We start from the raw sequence: 22622 nt of genomic DNA on the forward strand, positions 1-22622 counted from the left end.
AGAGAGTTGCAATAATCCAACCTGGAACCAACAAGGGCGACTGCAATCTGCTTGCGTGCTTGGAGAGACAGATAGCTGCGAATTCTGTTGAGCGTCCTGATCACGCCCCAGCAGGTCGAAACAGTCCGATTCACCTGTAAGGACATCGAGAGTGAGGTATTGAACACTACACCCAGATTTCTGGCAGACTGAGAGGGAGTGGGGCAGATGCCCAGAGAGGGAGGCCACCACTCATTCGACCAGATGTCTTGGTCCTTCCCAAAGACCAGAACCTCAGTCTTGTCGCCGTTTAGCTTCAGGAAGTTGGTAACCATCCAATCTGCAACATGTTGCATACAGGACCTGAAGTTAGAGGCAGATGTTATGACAGAGGACTGAGTGAGTGAAACCATGATCTGGGTGTCGTCGGCGTATGATACCACCTCCATCCCCTGCGATCTTACTAGCCTAGCAAGGGGGGCCACGTAGATGTTGAACAGGGTCGGACTTAGTGCCGACCCCTGTGGCACCCCACATTGCAAAGACTTAGCTGGGGAGAGGTGGTTGCCGAGCATCACTCTCTGTTCCCTATCAAGGAGAAAGGAGTTAAGGAGACTCAGGGCCGAACCAGTGACACCTGCCTCCCTAAGCCGAGATGTTAAGATGGCAGGAGACAGAGTATCAAATGCGGCCGTGAGGTGCAATAGCACAAGAACAGTTGTTTGTCCAGCATCAACCTTGCGTCGGATGTTATCGACTACAGAGGTGAGAGCAGATTCTGTGCTGTGATGTTTTCGAGAACCGTGCTGGGTAATATCAAGATACTCCGAAGCTTCAAGGAAAGAAGAAAGATGGCGGTTCAAGTGTGCTTCTAGGATTTTAGCAGGTGCAGGGAGCAAAGAAATGGGTCTAAAATTTTTCAAGAGGCCAGGATCGAGTGAAGGCTTCTTGAGGAGCGGCTTCACAATGGCCTTCTTCCATATTGATGAAAAGGTGCCTTGATCGATTACCTTGTTCATTACCTCAAGTAGGGGAGGAAGAAGGCTGTTCCTACAATCTTTTAGCTTTTTAAGAGGTAGAGGGTCTAGTGGAGAGGAGGATTTGGTCTTGTCTAGAAGAAGATTCAATCCCTCCAGAGACATAGAAGGAAAAACAGAAAGGAGGCTAGGAGTGGCAGTATCAAGTGCCTCGGAAGAGCTTATGCCTTGAGGAAGATTTTCAACCAAGGAGAGACGTTGTACTTCTAAGGAAGTATGAATATCAGAGATTTTTTTATGAAAAAAGTCTGCAATGTCGTCACAAAGACGTTGAGAGCTGACTACGGGATCAGGAAGTTGGAGGGAGCATAGAGAGTCAGCAATTTTAAAAAGCTCCCTAGAGGAAGTGAGTGAACTAGTAAGGTTGGAGAAGTATTCCTGCTTCTCCATTATCACTTTCTGCTTATACTCCCGTAGAGCAGACTTGTGAGCCTCTCTATCCATAGGGTCCCAGGATTTCCTCCATCTCCTCTCACTGCTTCTGCAGCCCTGTCTTAGCAGTCTAAGATGGTCCGAAAACCATGGCGCTGATGGTTTCCGCCGGGCTACATATCGCAGGGATGCAGGGGCAAGCTTTTCTACTGCATTAGTGATAGAATCCTGCAGAGATTGTGCTGCCTCTTCCGCATCTTTTAAGGAGAGAGCCTCTGGAGTAGGAACCAAAGGGGCCAAGGCCTCATCAGTAAGGTTTCTAAGATTTCTTCTAGAGACGAAAGGGGTAGTCCCTTTCTTAATAGAATGAGAAGTGGAAAAGGCTAAATGCAGAGGAACCGCAAAATGATCTGTCCACACCAACGGTAAAGGTGTGCCGCTGGAGAGTATTAGATCATTAGAGAAAACACCGTCAAGAATGTGACCTGCTATGTGAGTAGCATTGGTAACAAGCTGAATGAGATCACAAGCTCCGAGAGATTCAACCAGTGATAAAGTGTCCTTAGAGTGGACCTCATCGAGATGGAAATTGAGGTCACCTAAGATGGTGAAGGAGGGCTTTCCGAAGTAAGGTTCAAGGATTCTCAACATATCAGAGGCAAAATTAGCTCCGTGACCAGGCGGCCTGTAAATCAATATGCCCGTAAAAGAGACTGAGGGAGCACAAGTAATACAGAAGTATAGAGCTTCAAAGCGATCTTGGGGCGAGGAAAGTAAGTTAACCGTACATGGCAAGGAGGATTTGAAAAGAATGGCAATACCTCCTCCTCTACGTTTAGGTCTGTCATGCCTATGTAGGGAATAGCCATCAGGAATGGCTAGAAGAAGATCATGGCCCGAAGAGTCAGTGGCCCAGGTCTCTGTGATGAAGACCCAATCTGGCTGCCTTTCATCCACAAAATCGTGGAAAGCTAGATTATGCTTAATTAGCGAACGCGCATTTAATAGGAACCCAGTGTTATGTAAAGCAGTGGGCCGTGAGGAAGAGCAACCGAGGCTGGTAGAACAAGTGACCAGGGGATGGAAAGAGGAAGAGCAGGCCGTACAGCGGCGAGAGTGTAATAACCCCAGCGGAGTGAAGCGATGTAGAGAGGGGCATGTGGGAGGTCTAAGAGCCAGAAGCGCAGAAGGAGCATAGCGCATGAATGTCTTACCAGGGAGTGATGGAACGGAGACCAGGTCCAGCCCGACCTGCAGGCCGTCCTCAGCGCGGACGGGCGCAGACGGGCGGAACTCTGGCGTAACTCCGGCGTCATTCTGGCGTCCCCGCAGCGCGTAACCGCTGCGCGTGGGCATGGCTCAATTTATGTACTGCTCGCCTCCTAGAGAGAGGACTAGAGCGTGCAAACAACAACCCCCCAAACTAAGATGGCCGCCAACGAGACGTGGGCGAGGGACCCGCCTAAGGCGGTGAATCACCAATTAGAGTGCAAGAGAGAGGGGCAGAGATGCAAGTATGCGTGGCCGGCACTTTTAAAAACAAGGTAAAGGCTTTAAATAAAATTAAAACTAAATGACAAAAACGGGATTTTTAAAATTTCCAGAAAGCTGCAGGCAGGTCGCGCTGCGAGTAGAGCGCTGCTGGTAATGCGCTGAGAACATATGCCCAACAAGCCTGCGATCACGTACAGTAAGGCGTTTTCGTTGCAAAATGCCCATGTCAAATCCAGTCCTGAAGTGATCCCTCCTAAAAACTGGTTAGCAGCAAGCCGCGGGTTCAGAAAATGTTCCAGTTGCAAGGCTTGCTCACAGGGACTCAACAAAACCGAGTTCCTGACAGCATTTTCTACGGTACCCCGAAAAATTACCAAGCAACTAACCTGTAGATTAGAATATGTGGTGTATGTGCTGGAGTGCCCGTGTGGCCTGCAATACATTGGCAGTACCAAATTGCAGGTGCACAAGAGGGTGCTCCAGCACATCCGGGCAATCAACACGAACGACGCCGCATACCCTGTAGCCAGGCACTTTAAGGAGTTCCATAATAATAACAGTGGGCTCCTTAGATACTATGCTATTGACGCCATAGGTCCACTCAGGAGGGGAGGTAATCGAGAAGGGATCTTGAGGGCTCTTGAGACCAGGTATATCTTGGAGATGGACAGTAAAAGCCCCAATGGTCTTAATTCCACGGAGGACTTTTATACATGTCTATAGTTCCATCTATCTCCACAATCCTCGCCAATACCCCCCATTTCTGAACTGTATGTTGCTCACAGCATGCCTGTGTCTTATATCCCATATCTTGAAGTTGCTTTGCTTGTTACTGTATTAGTTCTTCCGTAGCTGAGTTAGCTGTATCTCATAATCTTATACTCAGCAAAAATGAATAATAATGCTTTTTAACCTTCACTTGTTTATTTGGGTGTCAGTAACAAACGTCTAGGGCATAGATGGCATCAACATCCTTAGTAGGGCGTTAGCAAAAGTTGGAAGGGTATGTACAATCTTAGGCCCTTTTCGTGCTATCCGGTATAACATTACCAGTTAAAACGCTAAAGGTAATTACTGATAATAGTATGAAAAATATCCAATGTATATAGATGTATATATATGAAATTTTGTATATATTTTATTTGGAAGTTTTGCGGACTCTCGCATTGTACATAGAGGGCTATTGCATTTAAGCAGTGATTATTCAAGAGCCAGGTTGCGTATATTGAGGTGGATTTCTTTTTGCACAAGTTGTAAATATATGAAATATGGTGATAAAGTTGCAACCTTTTCTAATTAGTATGTACAGAGGGAATACTCAGGTGTTTTTCCGCTTTTTTAGCTTCTGTTATATCTTGCCGGATAATGAAACTGTATTCATACAGGTATTGTCATGCATTAGCCTAATACTGCCATACTTTGCCCTTATTGCACGTGTATAGAAATTGTTGTTACAATGGTGTTGTTAATTTGACTAAGTTACAACCAATCAATGAGGACGTTGTTACTGCACTAGCACTTTAAATTCACGCAACTTTTTTCAGTGCGCCATGTGACCAAGCCCTCTGTGTAGGGCGAAACGTTATCCTGGCGTGGTGTGCTATAAAATAAAAACTCACCTGCACTCTGGGTCTTCCGTGTTCTTGCTTGAAAGTTGGCTGAGGATTGATAGCTGGCGAAGCAGCAGGAGCGCAAGTGGTGAAATATATATATTATATATATATATATATATATATATATATATATATATATATATAAAATAAGACCTTGAAAATGACAGTCATTCTTTCAATTAATCTTTTTCTGATCAACAAAGGGGTTAATTTCAACTGTCTTGAGAGATGGGAAGGCCAACAGCAAATCATAAACCATAGGATATAATTGAAAATCCTGCTCATGGAGTGTAGATTCATGTTAAGTGCGGATAATTTTTTAGGAAGCCTGCTCTTAGCTGTCCTTTTATATAAAATGTGCCCTTTTTCAGCTAACTCTCAAGATGAGATTTCTTCTCCTAAGCTCCAAGAACTAGGCCTTGTTATGAAACTGGGGCAATGTGAGCGGGGAATAGTTCTGAGGATGGAGATTTAGAAACTGTTTCTCCTAAAAAGGATTACTTCGGAATTCCTTCTGTGGGCATCAAGCATCTGACAGCAAGGCTTTTAGTACTCAATAATCCCATAGAAATTAATTTTGAGTTTGTGCAGCTCTAGAAATCTTATTAGTGGACTACCCCAAGTCACTATTAAAAAGCACAAAAATAGGACAATATAAAGAAATTAGTTGCATATTAAATTCCTAAAGCATATTAAATTCCTAAAGCATATTCATTTCCCTGCAGTTCTCATCTGTCCCTGCTACTACGAGTTTAGATATTAAAACTGCTCTGCTTTTGTGGATCAGCAAATGTTTGACATGGCCCAGACAAAGGAATTTAGTCAAAGATATGTAGTGGAACTTCACAACCACTCGGGACTTAAATGTTTTAGCTTCTGGCCTGGAACTAGCCGCCACGACGGCTGCATGATTGATCAATTAAGAGGTCAAACAGCAGCACCAAAGATGGGTTCTGGCATCCTCCTCAGTATGAATAAGCATGTTGTGTAAAGAGGAAATATAGGAACTCAAGATAGAATGATTACCTGCCAATAGCCCCTCTCTGACTAACCCGCCTGCTGCAAAGAACCCAAAATCCATCTCAACCATTTCCCTTACGGAATTGACCAGCAACCCTCAAGAGCAATCTGGTTCTAAAGATGCCCTGACAGGAGTTAGCGTGGTTTGGAGTGTCTGTCAGTATTGGAGAAGAGCAAATTAAATTGTGAGCTTAAGTAGGATCTGGAGTGTGGCAAGGAAGCAGGGGATCATGTTGCCATACCTACTGTGTCCATCTCAGAGAAGTGAGAAAAGAACACAATAGCATGAACGGAAATGAAGGGAATACTGGAGCTGCCATATTGGTCGAGATTAGATCTCGCTAGATGCAATTCATAGTGTAGTGTAGTTCCTATATTCCCAATAGGCTCTGCGCATTGGAATAACAAACAATAGTTTAGACGTAGGACTGAAGTCGACTAGGTCTCTATTGAATATGTTCAACTTAATTTGTGAATGCCAGCTAGCTCAGAGGTCACTAGAAATTCTCGAATTCACAAGAAGGGATTCGTTTCTGACAACCGCATAAACATGACAACTTTGCTCCCCAAGAATAAGGAGGATATCTAAAGAGTCGCGGAAACAATAGATAGCTATTTCACTCAGTCAATCGTGCATGCTTCGTTTCACCAGAAGTGCAGAGAAATAGAGAGACTGGCGTTTTCAATGAAAGAGGTTATTTATTGAGCAGTCTTCTTTCTCATGCAAGAGAAGTGAATTGCTACAATTGCAATACTTGTAATAAAGTAAAGTGTGTACAGTAAATAGAGTATTATAAAATAATACTGTAAAAGCATGGTATGGTTTCTAAGCCATACGGTATTTAAAATGGATAAAATACATACAATGATAAATAATGACTAAACATACTCAACTGGTGCTTCTAAGATACGCCTACCCTGATGTTCTCAACCCAAGCCTAGTACATGGGAAGAAGTAAGTGATAAGTAGCTTTTAAGTTAAATCGTTTCTGCCAAGAATTCTCTAAGGGTCTAATCAGCTCCGTACCTTGTTATAGAAGGTAGGAGGTCTTGTATCTCTCTTTCAGGACTCGCTCTCCCAGCAAACCGCAAGGGTAGCAGGGACACACTGGAGCTGGATTTCTCGGCAAGAGAAAAGACAGCGTCTCTCTCAGTGCGTCAGCGGGAGGGTCGGCTTCCTTCTGCACTTGCTACAGCAGGGCGTTGGGCAAGTAGATAGTCGATCTGCTCCAAACCACCATGTGTTTTGCTTGGGCAGATGCTGGTATATTTATACCTGGAGGGTGCAGAGTTTGACGTAAGGTTGGACTTAAGACGTCACTAAGAACTCGCAGTTCTTTCAGGACTTCAGGAGTTCTAAGACAAATCAAATACAGAAGCAGGGGGAAGTCCCGGGCTGCTGGAGGTTTGGTTTCTCTAAGAACACATTGTGCTTTCTAGGAGTCTGTGGAAGTAGCCTTGCCGTATTTGGACTGCGCTGGCTATGTCTTAATATGGGTATGATTATTATGCCTATATAAGGATATGATTTGATATAACTATATAAGGGCATACATCGGGAATATTAAACTAGAGTACTAGATTCGTCCACAACACCCACTCCACGTATAATGTCCATCATTACTAAATACTAAGTAATAAAGCATATCTAAGCATGTGTTTTCCATCCCACCCCAAAATATATAAAATGCATTTGAAATGGCATGTACACGAAAAAAAGAGTATTGTACTGTACGTTTTCTAAGCAGTGGTATCATTCAAAATAATGCATATATTGTACTTTAAATGATTTACTAAATTTACATTTATGAAATGGCTCTTAATAAGGAAGAGAAGGTCGAGACCAATTCATAACATTTTGATACAAGACTGTACATGTGTTAGAGGCTAAGTTGAAAATATTGTCTCTAGTTCTTTTAAAAATAGAAATCTTGTTCTCTAAGAATAGTTCTACTTTAAGCAGAGTATCATGTGCCAAAAAAAGTAAATATTTTGGGAACAGGAAAAAAATAATTTCGCTGGAGGAAAAAAAAGTTCCAAAGTTTTAGAAGTTCTGTTTATCAAAAACTAAAGGCCGAATTCAAAGTTCAGGGAACGCTGTGTGCTCCTGTTTTCAAAAGTTATTCTCGTTGTTAGGGGAGAGCATTAGCTCAGATAGGCTGGCAAAGAATTCGTCTACAACAGTAGGTGAAAGTTCGGCCAAGTCCGAAAAAGTAGAAATAGTGCATATGTGCGATGCATTGCCGTCATAGTTATCTAGATCAGCAATGGTTACTGAAGGTTGTACCTGTGTGCCGCTTTCATCTCGTACCTTACCGCCAGCTTGTAGTGTGAGGTCTCAACGAATGCAGTCATCAGAATTGGAAGCCGCTGAGGACAACATGTTGCATGAGCCGTTACCGAACCAAGCAAAGTATCGACATCCATAGGTACTGCTGATGGGAGTATGAGACAGACGTCTAACACAAATTCTTCTCCGCAGAGCAGGCATCGTAGAACAGGTAGGATGCAATCTTGCCAGATTGGTCTGAATGAAAGGAACCATGTGGTTTCAGATCTCTTAGCCGAGCCAAGCCGAGGACTTTGGTAATCCTATCTCTGTACCGCATTGCCAGGATCGTTTGTTCCATGGTAACCAGGGTATTGCTTGTGACTGGACTTGCCATATCGGAGCAGAAGGAACAAAAATAAAATTCCTGCTACGAGTCCCAAGATTAGAGGTAGGCCGTCAAACACAGAGTGCACGAAATTTAGGAAGATGCTCAGGACTGCTTCAAAGGGTGATAATAGTCCCGAAAAAATTGTCTTAAATACATGTGTGATGCCGCTGGTATCAGACATGTTTAAGATTTGGCTCAATATTTCTACGAAATGCACGGGGCACTTTGTTGATAATAATGAATGTATCCCTGCAGAAGTCCTTGCTACTTGCAGGTCATACATTTCTTAAGACGATGTCAAAGGCACAGTTTTTTGCAAAAGAATGGACTTCATTCTGCTTAAAGTATTAATTCGAATAGAAGAAATATTCAATAAAGGCCATATCGTTGTCTCCTTGTCTGGTTTGCTGTTTGGATACAATACTTGCATACAACAAGTTACCCTGGATGTAACACTAACGAGATAGGCCGTTTCTGGCAACATGCCATAACAGCTGTGGTCACTTAACATAACGTAACTGCAGCTGGAAAGTTGTCTGAAAAAAGGCTCTATTTGTGTGGCTGGGGTGCCGTGCAGGTGGCAAGAAAGGTCATTAGATGAACCTTCGCAGGCTCCATGTAAGTTAATTTCTTGACACAGAAGTGTACCTCTTAGTGAGTTTTTACAATTGTTACCACTAATAAATACCTCTTTTTCCCCCCACTCCAACATCTGTGTGTGTAAGGTAAATTCCAGGTTGGCTTGATGTACCCTTTACTCAACTTTTCATACAGGCCCGCTGGTATGTGCTTTAGGCAATATTGAAACTGAAATGTCGTTATTGGTATTGTAATGGTGTCATGTATTATCCACTCAATGACAGGCCTCTCGGAAACTGTCAATGGTAATCTCTTAAGTTTTTCAATGCTCAGCACCGTATAGTCTGCTCCTCTTTGTGCCAAAGAAATGTGTTAATCTGTTAGGTTAAAATTAGAAAATAATGACGTCGTGTTAATCAGGCACCAGGGCACATATCCTGAACGGAGGTTTTGCAACGTCCAGCTTAATAGTACAATAGAACGTAATTCGGACTGGCCATGTTGTAACATTAGCATATCCTGTTCTATTATATCAATAGCAGATGGTACAATGCTGTCCAAAGAATAAATTCTGGAGGACAGAGTCGTTAACCCATTGTCTACTACAGATAGGGATTTTTCCAAATTAATACGGTCAAGTTCTCGTATTTTCTCAGCAGTTTCAATTTGCGTTACTTTCCAAGCCTCGTTGTAAGCAGCATATATACCGGCGAATATGAAACATTTTGGCCGCGTTTTGCGAGGTCCCAGTAAGAAATCTCGCAAGTCAGCACCTTCTTTAAGTAAGGTCGAGTGTTGCTTAATTTCAGGAAGTGAGGCTTTCTGTAGCCATTCGAGGCATAGTTTTCCTACACTGTATGTGGTGACTATCCCTGGATGTTGTCTCTGGGAAAATCTAGGGTCTGGCCTGTTTTGAGTGAACCCCTGTGTTTTATTCAGGAATCTATCTTGACAGTTATTAGTGTCTGTGGGCCAGATCAACCATTTTTTCCAATCAGGATTAGTTCTGTTTTGGTGTAAAATATGGGATACGTCTATCTCCACATCTGTAGTGCTATTACTATCAGGTATGGGCTCGGCTTGTTTAAATCCTTAATCTAGGCTAATCCAAGACAGGTTGTTTGTTGAATGGTGTCATTCAGGAACATTATTTGTTCAGGGATCATGCAGGCTCTGAATAATGATTCTAAACCTTGCACCTGCCAGTCTTTTGTACCTCAGACCGTTTTTGTCTCAATGTTGTCTTTCCAAAACTCAAAACCAAATGTAGACAATTGTGCATAACATTTTGCAGAATAAATCAGTTTAGTATTGGTCAACATGTTTTTCATTCCGGTCTTATTCATAATTTTGAAAAAATAAATTTCTGGATCTGTGTTATTAAACCCTGAGACGTATGGGAATTTCTCATAAAATGTTTTCGAGCTGCCTTTTGGTGGTGTTGGACAATGTTCCCATTGATTATAAGTAAAAAGATTGAGGATTTGCATATTTATGCAAATAATGGTGCCCATAATGATTAAAGCAATACATCTCTTCATAATCTGATGAACCTTCTAAATAATCATGTTCTGTAAATTTTGCTGACATTTCTAAATCTGACATCATGTTATTAATAGTTTCAAAGTCCCAATCATCAGAGAAAGTGCTCGGTGAGACAAAGTCACTTAAAGAAACCTTGAACTGGTGTGGATACTTCAAGAGTTCAACCGGGCCATAGATGTCGTAATCAGTAGCGTCCCATGCTACACCACCAGGTACAGGAATGGCTGTGATGTTCACTGATGACAGTTCTCTTTTTTCAATGTGAGAAGATTTGTGAGGCTTTAGAACCAAGTTGATTTTCTGACTTGCTGTGTCCATTGTACTGCATTTTCCACCAATAATTCTTCCCAAGCTTAAAACTAAAATGGGCCAAAGCAGGAGGAAAAGTACACCTAACACAATCTACAATTCAATCCATGGTGAAATCAGATATGTTTCCCCAAGTTGATGAAAGAGTTCTGTTGTTTTTTCTATGAAAGTCTTGTTTGCTGGCTTCTCTTCATGTTCACTAGGATCCTCTGAAAAGTCATCGAAATTGATGAAGTAGCCAGATGCAGTTCTATCAATTGTTGGAATTGATTCAGGATTTTCATTAATTTTTCTATTGGATTCTTCCTTTGGCATATTTGTATAGTCAGAGGCTACATCATTGTAGACAGGTGTTTGACGAACTGTTGCAATTTGGGTTTCAAGAGGCACAAGTTCCATGGCTTTGTTGCATAATCCTTCTTTTCTCACTGCAGGTTTATCAAAAGTGATTAGTCTCTCAGTTTGAACCTCTTGAATTGTAGCTAGGTTTTATCTTCTGCTACATCTTTGGAGTCCACTGGGCCTACTACTTATTATTGGCCACATGATTGTGGTTTTACCAGGTCGATTGATACAACTCTGTTCTCCTTTTTACCAGCAAGGGGCGGTAGTACTACTGATCTTGTTCCTTGAATTGCTAAGACAGGAACTGCTTTTCTGTAAGAAGGCCCAAATTCCTTTTTCACCGCGATCTTTTCACTGATCAGATCCCCAATCTTTGGAATCCAGACAGGTCTTGCTGGGACAGGTGTTTTTTCTTCAGTGGCCGTTGGCTTTTGCTTTGTGTTACTTTGGCTATAGACTTCTTCATTTAAGCCCTGTAAAATAGCCAAACGATCTTTGATATCAAAGGTTTTTCGTTCCACCACTGAAGTATGACGATCAAGGTCTTTGATCAACATTCTAGTACCAAACAAAAGTTCATACGGAGTGATTCCACCCAGAGAATATCTTGGCAGATTATTAAGACTACGTTGGAGACTTGTTAGATATTTGACCCACCCATCACCCGAACCTAATACCCTCGCTATTATAGATTGCTTTATGTCACAGTTTTTTCTCTCCACTACCACATTACACCCTCAGGATGGAAGGGGCTAGAGTACCGCAATGCAATGCCCAAGCTGGCTATGGCCTCTTTGTAAGCTCGAGAGCTAAACGCAGAACCCTGGTCAGAATGTAGCGTGCCAATTGCGTATGTGCCAATAAAGACTCGCAGATCTTTAATAACAGTTCTGGCGTCAGCCGAGCGCTGGGGCCACATCTAAATGAATCTCGTCTTAATATTTATGGGACCGCATTTGTCCGGGCGGACGCCTGCGTGTAAATAGTTTAATGCGGTCTAATAGAGGTGTCTGGGCTGTTCTTACTGTGCCTGAGTCAGTTATCTGGTCCGGTTCACAACTGCGATCTCTGTTGCAGTCCTGACAATCTATTGCAAAGTTATAAACTTGCACGCTCATTCCCGGCCACCAGTACTTCAATTGTAATTCTAGTAGAGATTTTAAGATCTCTTGATGCCTCAGACCCAATCCCATGTGTGCTTCTTGAATCAAGTAAGCCCTCCGGTTCCTGTTTGGAATTACTCTGTCCCCCACTCCAGTGATTTGATCAAAAGGAATGGAGTTTGCATCAATTATGTATGTATTTCCGAGTGGATAATTTAGAGGGAACGCAGCATAATTGCCTTCCAATGAGGCTTTTACTGCCAGCATTGTTTCACCATCTATTCGTTTTTTTAGAACGCTTTACTGTAGCTACGGAAGACGGTTTAGCTGCCATTGCGGCTTTATCAGCCAATGAATTCCCTGCAATGTGAACGCCATCACGTTGAAGACTCAACGTATGTATCACGGGAGTCTTTTGTAGTTCTTTCTGTAAAAAAGCTACTTGTTCCCATAGATTTTTGTGCTTTATTGTGCCACCTTTCTCATCTTTGTAATAGTTTGCAATCCAAGTCTGCAAGAAATCATTGTAAGACTGGACGCAGTAATGTGAATCGGATACTATTAGTGTGGGGAATTCGCGATCTGCATTTTCAAGCGCCATCTTTAAAGCCTGTAGTTCAGCTCGCTGAGCTGTACAGTTTGAGTGATTGAGTTTTAGTGACCATTGTTCTGAATTTACCTATCCGCCAGCGACCTTTTACAATCGCGCATGCCGCATTGTATACTTGTTTATCCACAATCCAGTGTTGTGCAGATCCATCTGTGTAGATTACACAGACGTACTGCTGTTCGAGAGGCAGAATTTCGGTTGGCAGAGGACATTCATACTCTTATTCTAGATTTTTAAAAGCATGTACCACGTATGTTGCAGCAAGATAATTAACCCATTGTATCCATTCTGGCTGCAACGCTATAGCATTTGGAATGCTCGGTCTTGTTACTGCCTCAAGGGCTGATACTGCTGTCAAAACAGATATGCGATTCCCCTGGGCTAGGGCTTTTTCTTTGCTACAGCAGTTTGAACAGCAGTTAGACTTTTTTCAGTAGAACTGAATTTCATTTCAGCCTGTGTGTGCAAGTGTGATTTGTATGCTATTGGTACAGTTTCTCCCTCATTAAAGGTCCGGTAGGTGAATCCGCATTTCCTGGGATGACTCGGATTACAAGGTTGCGTTCGTTTACGCGTGTTTGCAGTTTTGTTTTAGTTAACATGTCTGTTTGTATTGAACGTAAAATTTCTGTGTCCAATTGGTTTGAAATCAGGTTTGATTAATTCGTAGATAGGTTTAACCCTCTCTGCATAGTTTAGAATGTATATTCTTCTGAAATTCAAGAAACCTAGAATTGATTGTAAGTTTTTCAGCGTTTTTGGGGCTTGGAGCACTGCACACTTCTCTAAGAAGTTGTCTGCTAGGCTTTTGCCTTCACTCGATAACTCATATCCCAGAAATAGGACTGTGAGGTGGGCAATCCGTGATTTTTTTAAACTTGAATTTGTACCCTTCAGATACGAATCCAAGTATAATGATGTTCACTCTTTTCAAGTGTATGTCCAAGTTATCGTCTGTAAGATAGATGTCATCGACATAAGATAATGCATCATCATCATACATTTGTAGAGGATACTGCCTTTGTGCAGTGGGTTGATTTTTTAACTGGATTTTATGGTGAGGTGAATCCTCATCCCATCCTACATGATTTTGGTATGGTGCTGGAGCCTGTGCCACAGCCCATTTCCTTGCATAAGTGTGTATTTTATGAATTGGAACATGTTTTGAGAAGACAGGCCTAATCATTTCTTCGCCAAGTGGGCATTCCCTAACAAATTCTGGTGGCCAGTCTTTCTTAGCTAGAAGGATATCATAGCCTTCAGATAAAAACTCTCTTTTGGGAGAATCTATTTTCCTAGTTATGTCCCCTTCTATACGCAGTTTTATTTCATATAATTTATGTGGTACACTGATTCCACCTGAATGTATTCATTTGTCTCCACTGTCTCCAGAAGATTCATCAGGATCTTGCGAGCTATGGTCACTTTTGCTGCACTGTCTAGCATTGTCTGGGCCCATTCTCCGTTCTTGAGTTGTGTCCTCAGGATCCTCGGCATGTTCTATTTTTATACTAGCTACCTTCTTTTTGGAAAATTGTGATTTTTTACTTTGATGAGCAGGTTCCTTGTCTTTGGACTTGATGCGCTCTTCTTTATGTTCTGACCGTCCTCTTTTTTCCGATTTCTGTGAGGAAGTCTGAAAATATCGAGAGGGACGTATATCATTATCTTAATATCTGTCAGGTTTTCTCAAATTATCCCTATTTCTAAGGTTGTATCTTTTTTCAGAGGGCTCTCGTTGGGGAGACCTACCCCCCCCCCCATTCTGGAGATCTTTCTCTCCTTTGGGGAGACCTTCCTCTGGACTGAAACTGTTTTTCTCTGGGAAGAGTCTGTTTATTACCCTCCCACTTCTTTTTTGGAGTAGTGATATTTTTTATAAATGATTTTTCAGGATTTTCTGGTAGTTGTTCCTTTAGTGGTTTCCCACCCAAACTAGCTCTACCTAATTCTTCGTAGCACTTTTCAATTTTCTGGCAAGTTCAAAAGGCTGGTCTGCTAATTCGGTTTCTTTTCATTTTTGGCAGATCGCCACAGATGCTGCTTCTCCTTTTATGTTGGCTAGTAATATAGCCGAGACTTGCTTAAAGTCTTTCAGTAGTTTCATACCTAAGTTTAAAGCTGGTTCTGGACCGTATTAATTTTGAATCTGTCTCAGTACGTCTGGTATTACGGCTATTGACGGAACACCATGTGTTTTTGTGTAGATTGAAGCAAAGACTGTTCCCCAAGTGTCACAGTCCTCCACACGTGGTGCAATCCCCATTGGAAAACAGATTGTCAGAATTCTGTGTTTTTCATGAGGTGTAATATCAGGGAATACTGCCTCTATTTGAGTAATCTTTTGAGCTAACGAGAACGGAATTTGTTCACGTTTTGCGGGTAATTTGCCAATGACTGATTGTATAGTCTGTGGTGTAATTTTGTTTGTGTTCCCCTGGTGAGGGGTGTGCTGTCGAATTTTTATTGCTGGTTGAACTGTTAAAGTCCGCATGACATATTGGACCAATTGTCTATGTATTTTAATTAATTGCTTCAACTGAATCAATAGTTCACTGTCTGCCATTCTTTCGATGTCAGGATGTGATGTGTAACCAGCTAGTACTGGCCATGTTGCTCCTGGTCTACCTAGTGGACCGAGCCTGGTAATTTCATTGTGATGTTTTAGGGCGCCATTAAACCAGAGCTGATGCTCCTGGTGTAAGTTAGTGGAATTTCAATGTCCTCAAAAGGAACATATCCCGTTGGAGGTTCCTCTGTTTTGTAGTAGTGGAACTCCCATGTTATAGCATTTGCTGCTGGAAGAGTTATCCATGAATAGAATACCTCTGTCTGCCGATATTCATGTGCCTCTATGACAAAGATAACTGTACCACCTCTCGATGATACTCCGTTATTTATAAGTTAGAACGTTACACTCCTTCTTACATTTATCGGGATGATTATTGCATCATCATCTCCTTCTTCTTCTGTAACGTTTAAACCCGGTTGGTTCGCATCTACTGCAGCTCCACCGGTTGAGTTATTGTTGCCGTTATTTGACATTAATGAAAGTTTAGCAGGGCAAGTTTCACGGAAACAAAGATTAGGTGCACAATATTTTGGAACACTGTATCCTTCAACGTTGAACAAACCAAAAATGAATACATAGGGTTCTCATCCTACTTAGTTCTGGAGGATATTAACCTTTCACCCACTCCAGACGTCTATTGGAGTTTTTACGGAAAAAGGGGTCTGTGTGAAAAGCACAACTGAGTTACTTTAGTATCTAGCGTTAAATTATCGCCTTACCAAACGTTGGGCGCCATGTAGTGTAGTTCCTATAGTCCCAATAGGCTCTGCGCATTGGAATAACAAACAATAGTTTAGACGTAGGACTGAAGTCGACTAGGTCTCTATTGAATATGTTCGACTTAATTTGTGAATGCCAGCTAGCCCAGAGGTCACTAGAAACTTTCTCGAATTCACAAGAAGGGATTAGTTTCTGACAACCGCATAAACATGACAACTTTGCTCCCCAAGAATAAGGAGGACATCTCCAGAGTTGCGGAAACAATAGATAGCTATTTCACTCAGTCAATCGTGCATGCTTCGTTTCACCAGAAGTGCAGAGAAATAGAGAGACGGGCGTTTTCAATAAAAGAGGGTATTTATTGAGCAGTCTTCTTTCTCATGCAAGAGAAGTGAATTGCTACAATTGCAATACTTGTCATAAAGTAAAGAACGTACAGTAAAAAGAGTATTATAAAATAATACTGTAAAAGCATGGTATGGTTTCTAAGTCATACGGTATTTAAAATAGATAAAATACATACAACGATAAATAATGACTAAACATACTCAACTGGTGCTTCTAAGCTACGCCTACCCCCGCGTACCTAACCTAAGCCTAGAACATGGGAAGAAGTGAGAAGTAGTTTTTAAGTTATAGTTTCTGCCAAGAATCTAAACCAAGAACTCTCTACGGGTCTAATCCGTTTCGTACCTTGTTATAGAATGTAGGTGGTCTTGTATCTCTCTCTCAGGACTCGATCTCCCAGCAACCCGCAAGGGTTGCAGGGAAACACTGGAGCTGGATTTCTCAGCAAGAGAAAAGACAGCGTCTCTCTCAGTGCGTCAGCGGGAGGGTCGGCTTCCTTCGGCACTTGCTACAGCAGGGCGTCGGGCAAGTAGATAGTCGATCTGCTCCAAACCACCGTGTGTTTTGCTACAGCAGATGCTGGTATATTTATACCTGGAGGGTGCCGAGTTTGACGTAAGGTTGGACATAAGAAGTCACTAAGAACTCGCAGTGACTTCAGGAGTTCTAGGACAAATCAAATACAGAAGCAGGGGGAAGTCCCGGGCTGCTGGAGGTTTGGTTTCTCTAAGAACACGTTGTTCTTTCTAGGAGTCTGTGTAAGTAGGCTTGCCGTATTTGGACTGCATTGGCTATGTATTAATATGGGTATGATTATTATGCCTATATAAGGATATGATTTGATATAACTATATAAGGACATACATCGGGAATATTAAACTAGAGTCCTAGATTCGTCCACAACAATAGTGACTGCAAGTTGATGTCTTAAAGGGAAAGCAACTAATTAATTCTGACTATTCACAGATCTCTTAGAAGACTACATGGGTGGCTGTAAGAATGGACCACTAACTTAAGGCAACAAAAACAGGTTAGGTGCTATCATTGTAAATCAGGGAAAAAGAAAACACGGATGCATTTTTTAATGCCATAACACTAGGAAACTGATTATTCTTCTAGGGAGTTAAAACTCACATATCAAATTTGTGTTGATGGAACCGTTTTAAAGGTTGCCTTCTCTATCTCTTGAACGGATCCAGAACTCTATCAACTTAACAAGGCTGTTCTTAAACTGGAGCCAATAGGTCTAGACCGTGAAACCTTGTGTCTGTCAATGCCTTATTAAAAAAAAAGTTTTCAATTCTAGGCAGTATCAGCAGTGGCTATCTTGGAATGAGGTTTATTACAATATTACACAATAAGATATGACCACCATGGATAAGTGTGTGCTCATTGTGGACCTCTTTGAATGTGGTTTGTTAAAATTAAAAAAACCTGTACAAAGACGCCCACCATGGATGCTTGGGGCTCTACTGCAACCATATTTGAAAGCATGTTGTTTTAGATTACCGAATCCTGTTCAAATATGGCTGCTGTGGAAGTGCATTTATCCATGGCGGCCTGATCTGAATGGAATTTGTTTAAATAAAATCAAAAGTAAATTAAAGTTGTGCACACACATACACGGCCATCTTGGAATGGTGAAAAACATTTTAAGATGGTCATCGTGGGCAGCAAAGTGGGTGGCGAAGAAATTTGCTATGGGGCTAGCGAGGCAAGAGGATGCTGGGTGTACCACGGAAAGGGGAGATGTAGAAGAGGAGGGTTAAGGGCGAAAGAGAAAAAGTACTTAACATGTACTGCAAAGCCAGGTCTGACAAAGAGTGGAAGGATACATCATGCAATCAAAAGCCTGAGAGAAATAAATACTTCTGGGTGAGACATACATAAGAATAAGGAGGAAAGCCTCCAAATCAGAAACAGGGAAGTGAAATGGACAATAATGTCATGCAAACAAGAGCAAGAAGCTGACCCGAAAGCTGTGTTAAGAATATTCCAGTAGTAATGTACTTGATAGATTCCTAAACAGCTAAACGTGTCTGTAGTATAGACCTAAACATAGATGACATTCAGATGACAAGTCCCTGAACACACTATTGTATGGAGCATGAGGGTAAAAGATAACTTGCAGTTTGAAAGTAAACAGAGGGTAAAAAAGTAATTGATGGCTTCTACGTTACATGAATCTCACGTATCATCAGAGAAGCAAATGACTCCAACTCAAAAATCTCTGAACATGATCAGTTTAAGGATTGCGTGCACAAGTGAAGACGACACTTTAAACAGGCCATACGGCGTTAACAGATTCAAGCAAAGAAGAAATGCCCAGAAAATGGGAACTAGAAGTCCCATTTAAGAGCTGAGAGGGAGAGTATTCGTTATATGTTTGAATTTCTGTATACTTCTATTTCTGCAGCATAGTAGGAATATAAAAGATTGGCAGCGAAGTTAAAATTCAAATTACAAATAAATTTAATTTTTAAGGCTCTCTGGGCTAGTGAACATTTTAGTAATGCAATAATACCACTAGATTTCTCCAAGCACACACTCACCTCTCCTACCTCCAAGATCAGAGGTGGCATAGTTACGGCAGTTTAGAATATTTTGTAACTGAATCAAGGACAGTTTGAGGCATCTCCGTAAACTAAGAATAACTTCCTAATGGAAATTTAACAAATGTGGTTGCAGCTGATCAAATCTACCCAGCAGTCATGTCTTCTCTGCCCAAATGACAGATGCCAATTACAAATGATATAAACAGTGGCAAAGGATCAGATTATTTTACACATTCGCATTTTAACTACGTAGGAGGAAACAATGGCTATAGAGTTAAAATTATATGTGTACGTTATCTATTGATGTGGTGCTTTTATGATAGGTTACTTGTTGGTTATATTTTTGTGTGCTCATAAGCACGGCATTTTGTCCACGTTATGGATAGTAGAGCTAACCATAACTTTCGAATGTTAGTGCTTTCAGTTTTAATTCGTAACCATAACTGTAATTAAATGGTGGATTTTTAAATGAATTTCAAAGTTTTTTAAATATTTGTTAAGGTACTACAGTCAATTACTTCCAAATTATATGAAACTATACCCTATCGTGCTGTGCACGTCCTCTGGCAGTGCGCAGTGAAGGCTGACCATATTGTAATTCCAGCCTGCCACCAGTGATAAAGACCCGCTACACAAGGCTGAAGGATGTGCGCATGGGGCTGGACGGAAGGGCTGGTCTTAGGCCCTGAGGCAAACCCTCCACGGATGACCAACCCACACTGTACATAGGGTTTGGATGGCAAAACGGAGGCTAGCTAGCCTACTATTAGTTTTTTGCTCACAGTCAAAGGCCTGGCCCTGTGCACAATCTGGCATGAATGGATATCCCTTGTAGCACATGAAATTTGGGCTGTCAAGCAGAGGCTGTTGTCATCTTTTCTTTTTGATTATTTTTTTTTTGGGCGGAGGCCGTTTAGGGGAGGCAAGAGTGGGGTTCACAGACCCACACGGTTTCGCGTGCCATGTTAGACTTTCCAAGTGTCCACAGACCCAGTACAAAATCTACCACCCCTCCAGAAGTGGCAACATGGCCTCAAGAGGCCTTGCAGGGATTCACTAATCTAAAGTAGATTTTCAGTTGCCACGTTGCGGTACACAAACTATGCTTCCGGATCCTAGCTAAAATCCATGTAAAAAAAAAAAAAAATCTTTATCCATGCTCACTGACCCCGCCCCCCTCCAACCCACCCCCCTCCCAAACCAGATGCTGCCCATTGGCCCTTTCATTTCCACTTTTCAGGACTGAGGAACTGAGTCCCCAAGTCCTGTAATGGAAGCCTCAACTTTTCTCAAGTTAAGGCTAGCCAATCAGGGAGCTTCAGTTCCACAGACCTGACACATTTGTTTTCTGTACACAAAATGAACAAAAGAAATGGCTCCATCGTTCAATCAGATTTTTAAATTTGGGTCTCCATAAGTCCACAAACCTGGGTTCCCAGAGCTCTACAACGAATGATAAATCTGTCTCTTTTTAACACTCTCAGACCGTTTTTAGGTTTCGCCTGGGGACGGAGCTCCTAGCTCCGCCCAGGAGAAATCTTATGTCCCTACAGTGTGGGGCTTAGTCCCGCCTCTGCTTCCATTGGCTAGCTCCATAAATGGAGGCTAGCCATTGGAACAGAGATCTGTCCGTCATGGCCGGACCAGATTCGTGGGCGTTCCCGAGATTTTTTCCCTCTCCGCCTCTGCGATGTCGTCATCGCGGCCGTGGGCGGGGTTTACTTTTTTTTGTTGACCAGGTTTTTTTGGCCATTCCGCGGCCGACCGCCAACGGAGGAAGCCTTCCCGACCCCCCTCCCGCTGTCCGTTCCCACCCCCCACCCCCTGTCCGTGTGCTTCATGTTTTTCCGAGCGCACATTACCGCGGCCGTGGGCGGGGTTGCCGAAATGCCCGCTTCGTGCTGGGCCTCCGTTGTTCCCCAGGTGAGTGCTTGTTTCCTTTTAGCTGAAGCTCTAAATTGTAACAATCTACTGTTTTTTATAACCTGTTCCGGATTTAATTCGCATTTTGTTCACTTCTTTCACCCAGTATGTCATAGTCCATACATAGTTACCCAACCGCTCTCGTTACTACACTTCCGGCGGCACACTCCAATCTGCAGTCAGCGGTCTAGTATTCCACATGGCTTTTGCTTTAAACACACTTTCGGCCCACACACTCGCTCTCCGACACACTCCTCAGAGACGAGCAACGACCTGGAACCCGAACCATCAGGTATTTCTCTACCCACCTATAGACTGACGAGGCGTTCCCTACCAGATTTCCTTCCTCGAAGCCTCGCTCATACCAATACCGGACCTCCTTGTATTTACAGGCTCCAGTCTACTATGGACTAACCCGCCCATTTTTCCCTTTTAATGCACCACGCCTAAATTCATGACGGCCATACCGGCCCACCATAACCCACGTACCGGGTTGGAATTATCACCGGTCTTGAAATGAGTAACCCGATCATGGGTTTGCGGATTGATAGAGGCATTTGCCATACCACCGTACTAATCTCAGTTTTTCCATTACCACTTATCCCATAAACCCTGACTTCCCAGCGCTAAAAGGTAGGCCGTTTATTTATCTTTGGCACTTACGGGTAGAATTTCTTACTCACACACGGCACTCGGTTGGGACATCCCGTCTTTCTTACTATACATGTATTCCGTGAAACATACCTCAAGACTCATTGGACCAACTTTGCCTCACCCCCAGGCCCTTAGATAACTCAGCGCCAGACTTTCTGCACACATTACTATACCTCTCATGAGTTTTATGCAGATTCTTTTTCTGATTTCTTAAATTTCGAGATGTAATTTTTATGTTGATCTGTCACCCCCACTTCGCACGCGCACGCAATGTCTAAATGTTAAAACTGCAAGAGAGTAGCTCGAATTTGAACTTGAAACTACATATAGCTTATGTGACTTTCCTCTGTATTTGGTTTCTGGACCTTTGTTTCTGTACTTACACTTCATGATCTTGTATTTTATTTGCTACAGACATTTTCACAAGTGTGCACACACCTTTGCACCTCAGCACGGGTTACCTGTATGAGCGCCATTCACCTGCTACCTCAAAACCCATCGCAGAAGTCATTAGGATGTGAAGATCTGTCCAGTCTCATTATACATTCACCATACTGAGATTAAACTATTGGCATTGTAAATGACAATGCCATTTATTTATCTGTTTTCAAAACCAACCCATAAATACAAATTTTGTCATTTACAATGCCAATAGCTCAAACTTTTCAAAAGGCGAAACCATTGCATTATAAATGCTTGTTTAAAATGCTACTTGCTCTGAATCTGCTGAATGGATTTATAACACACCAAACAAAGGCATTTCCTTAAATTAAGAACTACTGTCAACCCAATTCCATTTAGCTTTTATTTCTATATTGGAGAGCTAATATTCCAATGAGACTTAAAAATAGGGCAAAATTACTTTTTGGTACCTCCTCATTGCCATTTTGCAGATCTGCACGACACTTGTCAATCAAATAGCATCAATTATCATTTGGGAAAGTTTTGGGCTCAATCTCTGACTGCTACCCAAGCTACTATAAAAACAAAAAATGCTTTTTCATTGGAAACTCTGACTTAACTATAAAATAGAGGTTTTATCTCAACCTTTGTAATTTATTGACATGTGTACACACACAAGTAACGATATTTTTTATATAAACCTTAACAGGAATGCTTTTCAATTACATTTATATTTACTCCATTCCACCTCAGAATGGAGTCATCACTTTGATACCATTGTA

General features: G+C 42.1%; 1 protein-coding gene across 2 annotated transcripts in view; it reads right to left on the reverse strand.

Moving 5' to 3' along the window:
• BRF1 (BRF1 general transcription factor IIIB subunit) overlaps positions 1–22622 on the reverse strand; it is a 1205829-nt gene that overhangs the window by 859782 nt on the left and 323425 nt on the right. The gene's annotated exons all lie outside the window — the stretch shown is intronic.

Source organism: Lissotriton vulgaris, chromosome 9 (genome assembly GCF_964263255.1).
Source record: "Lissotriton vulgaris chromosome 9, aLisVul1.2, whole genome shotgun sequence".
Taxonomy (NCBI): Eukaryota; Metazoa; Chordata; class Amphibia; order Caudata; family Salamandridae; genus Lissotriton; species Lissotriton vulgaris.